Source organism: Tiliqua scincoides, chromosome 12 (genome assembly GCF_035046505.1).
Source record: "Tiliqua scincoides isolate rTilSci1 chromosome 12, rTilSci1.hap2, whole genome shotgun sequence".
Classification (NCBI taxonomy): domain Eukaryota; kingdom Metazoa; phylum Chordata; class Lepidosauria; order Squamata; family Scincidae; genus Tiliqua; species Tiliqua scincoides.
In genome coordinates this window covers 7,377,338-7,386,528 of record NC_089832.1, presented here as the reverse complement: position 1 = coordinate 7,386,528, position 9,191 = coordinate 7,377,338, and the positions used below count along the sequence as shown (strand labels likewise).

The 9,191-nt window shown below is 49.6% G+C and overlaps 1 pseudogene; it reads left to right on the top strand.

Annotated features, from left to right (window-relative positions):
• The first annotated feature begins 4,425 nt into the window (after window positions 1–4,425).
• LOC136663477 (5S ribosomal RNA) lies at window positions 4,426–4,539 on the top strand (annotated as a pseudogene).
• Window positions 4,540–9,191: the final 4,652 nt, after the last annotated feature.

Here is a 9,191-nt window from a genome sequence, read left to right as displayed (position 1 = left end):
GGCGGGGGGAGGGGGCTTAATGCATCTCAATTCCTGTGTGGCACAGTGTGGAGGAATGACCCTTCCTCACTCCAAAGGCTGCCTGTATGTAGTGGTTATCTACACAGGCACTAGCCTTAGCCTTAGTATGTTGGCAATAAAGCAAAGCACATTTTGCACTTGCGCAGAGCAAACTTGCGCGGCCTTGGTGACATGCTGAGTCTGAAGCTCTGTAGCCAGTCAACAAGAAGATGTTATGAAGAAATCATATCTATGGAATGTGTTTGCGGTTAAGCTAGAGAGCCGGCTGGTTACAGCCAGTATGAATCTCAACATCCTCTTAGAAATTTCCCTATTACATTGCCTTATATCATGTGTTTTGAGACTTAATAAAAAGCTGGGTCAGGACCCGGGAGACACTTCACTTCTCCCTTGATTTCATTCCTGCTCCTGCTTCCAGCCTTTTCAACCTCTCTGAAACGTGTCTGTCGTCTGATTCTTCGCCATGGCTTCTCTGCCACACCAAAGCAGCATCTCGAGCTGCTTCCCAAGTAGCACTGCAATGCTACACCTGTACACAGTGGGGGGGAGGGGTGGCCAGGGATGGAACAGGTGATGGTGTTGCACCATGAGTTACTACACTGGGTGACACCAACCCTAGTGACGTCACTGCCTCAGATTTGTCACCATAAATTCTCCAGTGACAGTGAGAATGTTCAGGTCTGCCAATCTTGCATCTGTCAATTGTGATTGCATCTGTCAATCAATTGTCAATCAATTTGCATCTGTCAATCAATTGCGCTAACCAAACTTTAATGGCATCATGTAGTTGCCTTGGCCACATGCGCTGCCTCCGACGCATCCTCGGCATCACCTGGCAGGACAAAGTTCCAAACAACACAGTCCTGGAACGTGCTGGAATCCCTAGCATGTATTCACTGCTGAAACAGAGACGCCTGCGTTGGCTTGGTCATGTCGTGAGAATGGATGATGGCCGGATCCCAAAGGATCTCCTCTATGGAGAACTCGTGCAAGGAAAGCACCCTACAGGTAGACCACAGCTGCGATACAAGGACATCTGCAAGAGGGATCTGAAGGCCTTAGGGATGGACCTCAACAAGTGGGAAACCCTGGCCTCTGAGCGGCCCGCTTGGAGGCAGGCTGTGCAGCATGGCCTTTCCCAGTTTGAAGAGACAGTTTGCCAACAGTCTGAGGCTAAGAGGCAAAGAAGGAAGGCCCATAGCCAGGGAGACAGACCAGGGACAGACTGCACTTGCTCCCGGTGTGGAAGGGATTGTCACTCCCGGATTGGCCTTTTCAGCCACACTAGACGCTGTGCCAGAACCACCTTTCAGAGCGCGATACCATAGTCATAAGAACATAAGAACATAAGAACAGCCCCACTGGATCAGGCCATAGGCCCATCTAGTCCAGCTTCCTGTATCTCACAGCGGCCCACCAAATGCCCCAGGGAGCACACCAGATAAGCACACAGTCTTTCGAGACTGAAGGTTGCCAATACAAAGAAAAGAATATTATTAAACACTGAAGAATCTCATGGATGCTGAGCAATGTCTTCCTCCTCCCAGATTCCTAGCTCCTGGTAAATTTCTGTGAAGCACACACTGGATACAGATCAGCTTATCCCTCTTTGAAAACAAGCAACATGCCCCAGACCTGAACTACTCTGAATAGTGACAGGCTCCTGCTGAAGTGGTGGGGAAGGACCCCTGGCGAGCATCAGAAACAAGAAGCTTATTGGAGATGAACACAAGTGTTTCAGTGAGGAGGTCTTCAGAACCTGCTTCATCTTGGATCACACGAAGTGCCGGTGAAGAAGCCACTGCTGATTCAATTAACTCCAACAGTGATTTCCATTAGCGTGGGAGACACTGTTGAGCCTGTCACCAAAAGAATGCTGAGTCAGAGATTGTTCTGAGATCTCATTACCATTTCATTCTGAGCAGGGCCTCCAAGAGGAATTTTATCAGGGGATACAAAGTTTCTTTTGGGCCCCTCTGCAAAGGGGGAAGGGTGAAACAGAGTGGGGGAGGGTGGTGACGGGCAAGCAGGATTGGGGCAGAGAGGGGCAAAACAGGGTGAGGGGAGGACAGAGACAACTGGACAAGTCTTTGGAGCCCAGGTCTATCCACTCATGTGGCATCAGTAGTGTCCCCAGCATCCCGTACGGGCAACAAGTCTGAATAGATAGGAAAATATAAGATGCCAGGAAAATTCTGGGGCCCCTCCCTTAGCTCCTAGGCCCCCCCTTTTGATTTGGGCCCTGGTTCAAATTACCCCCTTTACCCCCTCTCCTAGGCCTTGATTCTGAGCACTGGACAGAGGAGAACTTTTCAAAGCTGTCAGTGCCTTTGATCAGGGCCTAGGAGATGGGGGTAAAGGGGGTAATTTGTACCCAGGACCAGGATCAGAAAGGGGGCCCAGGAGCCAAAGGAGGGGGCCCAGAAAGTTCCTGGGACCTGACATTTTCCTATCTCACCTGAACTCTCTGCCAGCGCATAATGCTGGGGCACAACCATGTGCATGCAGTGTTAATTGCTGCTGCAAGCCATACACGTCAGGCCCAGGAAAGCATCCATGACCCTCCTTCATACAGTTTCTAACCTGGGAGGAAACTGGCCTGCTACAGTTTGTCTTGTGGATCCCATAACCATGAAAAAGTGTATAGAAGCTCAGAGACCCAGCTGTGGGGTTACAGCTGCTGCAGAAGTTCATTTTGATCCATTCTAGTGTGAGTCTAAATACAATGGTGCTAATTTTCTGCAGTCGATTTTCTGTACTTCAAAAATTTTAGAGAGACTTAGGAGAGTGTTTGGTTTTCCATATTACTTTATCTAGCTGCCAGTGCTGCATGTTCGGGTAGACCTGGGCTCTGTACGATGAAGCCTAGTAGACCTGAGCTCCAAAGTCTATTGTGGCTGTCAACACCCTCCCCCTGCCCTGTTTTGCTCACCTGATCTGCCTGCCCCCATTGCCTCCTTTCCCATTTGGGAAGGGGCCCAGAAGAGACTCTCTACCCCCTGCTAAAATTCCTCTCATAGGCCCTGCCTTTGATGAGACACAGGGACGTGATCTCAACAACACGGTGCAGAGGGAATGGGATTGTCCACATCAGTCATGAAAGGAAGGACGAAGAAGTGCCCAGGCCCGAAGGAGCTTCTAACACTAGCACTGGCCTGAGAATTTTACTCCTGTGGTCCACTTCTTAAAAATATTGTAAGCCACCTTGAGGGCCACTTCAGAGGTAGGAAGGGAGGATTAAAAATACCTTAATTGACTGTAAGAAGAAAATCCTAGAACAACTCTGACCATCCCTACGTTCAGGAGCTTTTGCTGAATTAGGGCCCAATCCATTCCAATTTTCCAGCGCTGATGCAGCCATGTCAATGGGGCATGTGCTGCATCCTGCAATGGGGTGGGATAGTAAGGGAGGCCTCCTCCAGGTGAGGGAATGCTTGTTCCCTTTCTTTGGGGCTGCATTGTGGTTGCATTGGCAGTGGAAAGTTGGATAGGATTGGGCCCTCAAAGTGACGAGGACTGCAGAGTGCAACTACTAAAAATGAGGCCAGTGGTGTCACAATCAACAAAACTAGGAGGGCATAGAAGAGGCAACACACATTTGGGGGGGGTATATGTTTCTGAGAGCAAAACCACCCTGTATTTACCATTAATTGTCCCATCCTAAGCATACATGGAAGTGAACCCAATGGGAAGTCACAAGAGGTTAGCTATTTGACTGGGGCGGGGGGGGGGGATTTGCTCCCTTTCCACCTCCTGACACCACCTGTGAGCAAGGCACTAGAGAGATGAAGGTCCATGCTCTGTAACAGCACCGCAGTACAATGATAATTGGGCAATACTTGACCAGTTCTGCACTGTTGAACACCCACTCTTTCAAAAAGTGACACCTATTGAATTCAACGAATATGGATGTTTCAGAAGTTCAAGGCAACTTTCCTCCTACATGGATGGAGAGGCCTGTGAGATAAGGATGAGATACCGAGCAGAGAAAAATGTAATGTGCAGATCCATCTATGTTAGTTTATTGGGGAAATAGTGAGCTTTCCAACTTCGCAGATTCAGAGAGCTGGGGGTCTCCAGGGAAGCGCAAGATGTATGACAAAAAGATCTGCGAGAGAAGGTGTAATTTTCCACTTGGTACCAGGGAGGCTCTAGACTCCGCTGCACAGCTGAGGCATAAGCCTCCCACACTCTCTGCGTGTGGGATCTCCAAAGGCGTAGAGCAAACCCTCCTCCTCCTCTTCCAGCAGCATCCCCCCTGCTGGCCCCAGTAAGGATGCCTTCCACTAATCATCCAGTGCATCAAAATGTACTCATTTCATTAGTGCTTTTGTAAGAAGCCCAGGAAAATATTCACCCTACATAATCAGGAGCACCTGACAAAGAGTTTCAGAGAACTCAGGCACCTACTGTTACCCTGCACATTCCTGATCTCGTCTGATCTCGGAAGCTAAGCAGGGTCAGGCCTGGTTAATACTTGGATGGGAGACCGCTTGGGAATACCAGGTGCTGTAAGCTTATACCATAGTCGAGACTGAAGGTTGCCAACCAGGCACCTTGCATAGACAGCTGCCTTATGACAGCTGAGTCACATCACTGGATCTGACCTTCACAGTCCCTCACAGGTTACCAGCCATGATGGGAATGTGCAACCTCCTAGCTCTAGAAGTAGGTCATATCTGAATGCCAGGTGCAAGGGAGTGGCAACAGAACGCAGATATCTTGCTGTCTTTTGTGCTCCCTGAGGCATTTGGTAGGCCTCTGTGAATTACAGGAAGCTGAACTAGATGGACCTTTGGCCTGATCCAGCATGGATCTTCCCATGTTCTTATGACCCGCAGCAGTTTCACAGGAGTCTTTCCCAGTCCCACAAGGAGACACCAGACCTTGAACCTTCTCCAAGAACAGCAGGGTCTCTACCTGTGACCTGTGACCCTTGTGCATGGAAAGACATGTTGAGTCTGGAATCCCCCCCCCAACAGAGTTCCATGCCATTTATTTTCAGTTCCTAGCCATGAGCCACAATCTCCCCCCCCCCATTTCATGTCTACATTTGGAGGCAGATAAATGGGGACCATTTTGTCAATTTTTAGGACAGAGTGAAAGGAGGGATGAAAGATGGGGACTTTCATTGGCATCAGCGCTTTTCTGAGCAACTGGGAGCCACCATTTTTCTTTCCCATATGCCCTCTGACAAGAGTGCTATGTGATGGCAGAATATCCATCCCAAAGGACTTATGGGGACAAATGTGGCTGTCAGCTGGCAAACCCAGGAGCACTGTCACTACTAAGGGGGGGGGAAAAAAGAGTCAGGGCAACTTTTGTGGCCCTCCATCCCTCCAATTCTCTCACTGAAGCTTCTCCCGGTTGTCTAATTTAGGGGGGACCACTGCCTACATTTCCCTTCTTCCTTCATCCAACTGCCAGCCTCCTTATTCCAAAATTCTTGCAACTGAGGATTAGTCATTTGGGACTGGCTCTCTCTTCCATCCTCTTCCTTGCAATGCTATTTATCTGCAAAGACAGACTCCAGCGGATCAAGCGGATGAGTCCTACTAGAATAGGATCAACGGTCATGAAGGTTGTTTCTGCAAGCGACGTGGTTCGCTAAGAGCACGGCAAGACATGAAGTCGCCCTGGTCAACCACTGCATCCAGCCCATCTCCAACTGTCTCGACTTTGGAGTAAGATGGAATCTGGGAACAGAGAGTGAGGCTGACTATGCACACATCTCCCTCACTGTAATCCAATTCACGCGCAAGTCTTGACATCCCCCCCAAACTTTTATAAACTTTAAAGTCCTGTGGTGATGGGCAAGCGACGAAGCAGTAGGTGTGGATACACTGGGAGCTGCAGCCGTGGACCTGCACAGGCGGCTCAGGTCTAATGGTCGTCTTCTTGCTGACCGAAGCATCAGCTGGATTCGGCATCTACCTGAGTGACTGAGCAGCCCTCTTTAGAACCGCACTGCTCACCTCTGTAGCAGAGGAAGGGGCTAGAAAAGGTGCCCTAAACATTGTTGCTTCACAGAACCCTGGCCAGCTTACCGCGGCTGGAGGGGATCCCACTTCATGCGGTTGAACAACAAAACTTCCAAACCCAAGGTGACACCACTCACTATTGGCACACGGACCATTTGCACACTTCAAGATAACCCCTCAGCAGAGCGACCAGAAAGAAGAACAGCCCTGGTCGCTAGAGGGCTCACACGATTTAACATCGATATTGCGGCCCTGTGTGAAACGCGTCTAGCCAACGAAGGTCAGTTTACAGAAACAGGAGGTGGTTACACATTCTTCTGGTGTGGATGTAGCAGTGATGAACGTCGTGAATCTGGAGTTGGCTGTGCGGTCAAGAATTATCTTGTCTGCAAACCTGCCAGTCTTCCAAGGGTGTGAACAACCGACTTATGATATTGCATCTCCCACTACCGGGAGAAAAGCAAGCCACACTGATCAGCGCCTACACACCCACAATGACGAATCCGGATGAAGTAAAGGACAAGTTTTATGAAGATCTCGATGCCCTACTCTCATCCGTGAAGCGTACCGACAGACTGATTCTACTTGGCGAATTCAACGCGAGAGTAGGATTTGATCGCTCTGCCTGGGATGGCATCACTGGAAAAAATGGAATCAGCAAATGTAACAGCAATGGCCTATTACTACTGAAGACATGTGCGGCTCATGATCTGATCATTACGGATACCATCTTCTTGCAAAAAGACGCCCTGGATGCATCCATGCTCCAAGCACTGGCATCTGATTGATTATGTCATTGTGTGGAGGAAAGACAGACAGGATGTAAGGGTGACCAAGGCCATGCTGAGTGCTAAATGTTGGACTGCCCACAGACTTATCATCTCCAAGTTAAGCCTTCACATCAAGCCAAAGAGACGTCCGCAGGGAAACAAAGCTGTGATGAAAAAGATCAATGTCAGTGAACTGAGGAATTCCATCACAGCAGCTTCACTAGCAGAAGAACTTGATAAAAAACTCTCAGAGTTGCAATTAGAGGAAAATGCTGAGAAGGACTGGGACATTGTGCGCTCTTCTGCACTAAAGGTTCTTGGACCCTCATACAGGAAACAGCAGGACTGGTTTGATGATAATGATGAAGAGATCGAGGTCCTACTTGCTGAAAAGCACCGCCTTCACCAGGCTCATCAGAACGACCCGTCATCAACAACTAAGAAAAATATCTTCAACAACATTTGCAGGACCGTACAGAGCAAGCTCTACAAGATGCAGGACTCATGGTTGAGTGCCAAACCAGATGAAATCCAGAAGTTTGCTGATAGAAACAATGCCAAATGAAGCTCTCAGATCCTTGTATGGACCTCAGTGCTCAGGGAGCTCCCCTCTACTGGACTCAGTTGGCATAACTCTCATTACTGAGAAGACCCTGATTCTACAGCGTTGGGCTGAGCACTTTCAATCCGCCCATCCTCCATCAATAATGAGGCGATTGACAGAATGCCCCAGGCGGATATCAACTACAGCCTGGATGTCCCACCATCAGAGACTGAAACCCTGCAGGCCATTAGCCAGTTGTCCAGAGGCAAGGCCCCAGGATCTGATGCGATCCCAGCGGAAGTTTATAAAGATGGTGGTGCAGTGCTTGTCGATAAACTCACTCAGCTGTTCCAGTCTTTCTGGAATCAAAGATCCATCCCTCAGGAACTGAAAGATGTGTCCATCGTACACCTCTATGAGAGGAAAGGAAATCGACAAGTCTGCGATAATTACTGAGGAATATCACTGCTCTCCATCGCAGGCAAGATCCTTGCACGAGTGTTGCTGAATCGCCTAACTGACCACCTGGAACAGGGTCTACTACCCAAGACACAGTGTGGCTTCTGTAAAGGGCGTGGCACTGTGGACATGATCTTCGCAGCCCGACAGCTCCAAGAGAAGTGTCAAGAGCAGAATCGTGAACTGTACACCACCTTCATGGATCTCACCAAGGCTTTTGACACCGTCAGTCGCCAAGGTCTGTGGCACATCATGTCAAAGTTTGGGTGCCCTGACAAATTCATCCTGATGGTGCGTCAGTTCCACAATGGCACGATGGCTTGTGTTCTGGACGACGGAGAAGCTTCAGAGGCCTTTCCCATCACAACCGGCGTCAAGCAAGGATGCGTGCTGACACCGACCCTGTTCAGTATAATGTTTTCAGCCATGCTGTCAGACGCCTTTCAGAACAGTTCCTTGGGAGTCAGCCTGAGATACAGGACCGAGGGGAAACTGTTTAACCTGCGTAGACTCCAGGCTGTCACCAAGATAAAGGAGACTGTGCTACGAGACCTTCTTTTTGCTGACGACTGTGCCCTGAATGCTGGATCAGAACAGGAAATGCAAGCCAGCATGGTCAAATTTGAAGCAGTATGTGACAACTTTGGTTTCCTCATCAACACAAAGAAAGCCGAAATGATGCACCAGCCAGCTCCGAAGGCCCAACACTGAGAGCCCACCATCATAGTGAAGGGACAAAAGCTGCAAGCAGTGGACCAATTTACATACCTTGGCAGCACCCTCTCCCGCGCAGTGACAATTGACATCGAGGTCAACTGCAGAATCGCCAAGGCAAGTTCTGCATTCGGCAGTCTGCTGACCAACGTGTGGAATCACCGTGGAATAAGACTTGCTACAAAGCTTAAAGTCTACCAAGCAGTTGTGCTAACTACTCTGATGTATGCCAGGGAGACTTGGACTGTATACAGGAGACACGCCAGGCAACTGAACCACTTCCACACGACATGCCTCCGCAGACGCCTGAGGATCTGGTGGCAGGACAGGGTGCCAGATACAGAAGTCCTCTCCAGAGCAGGACTGCCGTCGGTTCACACCCTGCTGATGAAAGCCCAGACACGCTGGGCAGGTCATGTTGTAAGGATGCCAGACTACCGCATCCCCAAACAGCTCTTCTATGGTGAGCTGTCTCAAGGAAAGCGATCGCACGGGGGACAAAAGAAGTGTTATAAAGACACAGTGAAAGCCTCTCTCAAGTCCCTGGATATTGACACCACCACCTAGGGAAATCCTGGCACAAGACCGATCGACATGGCGCACGCTGATCCACCAAGGCTGTCAGACATCTGAAGCCAGAAGGTCAACCATAGCACCAGAGAAGCGTGCACTCCGTAAAGCCAGAGCTGCAAATGCTGCAAC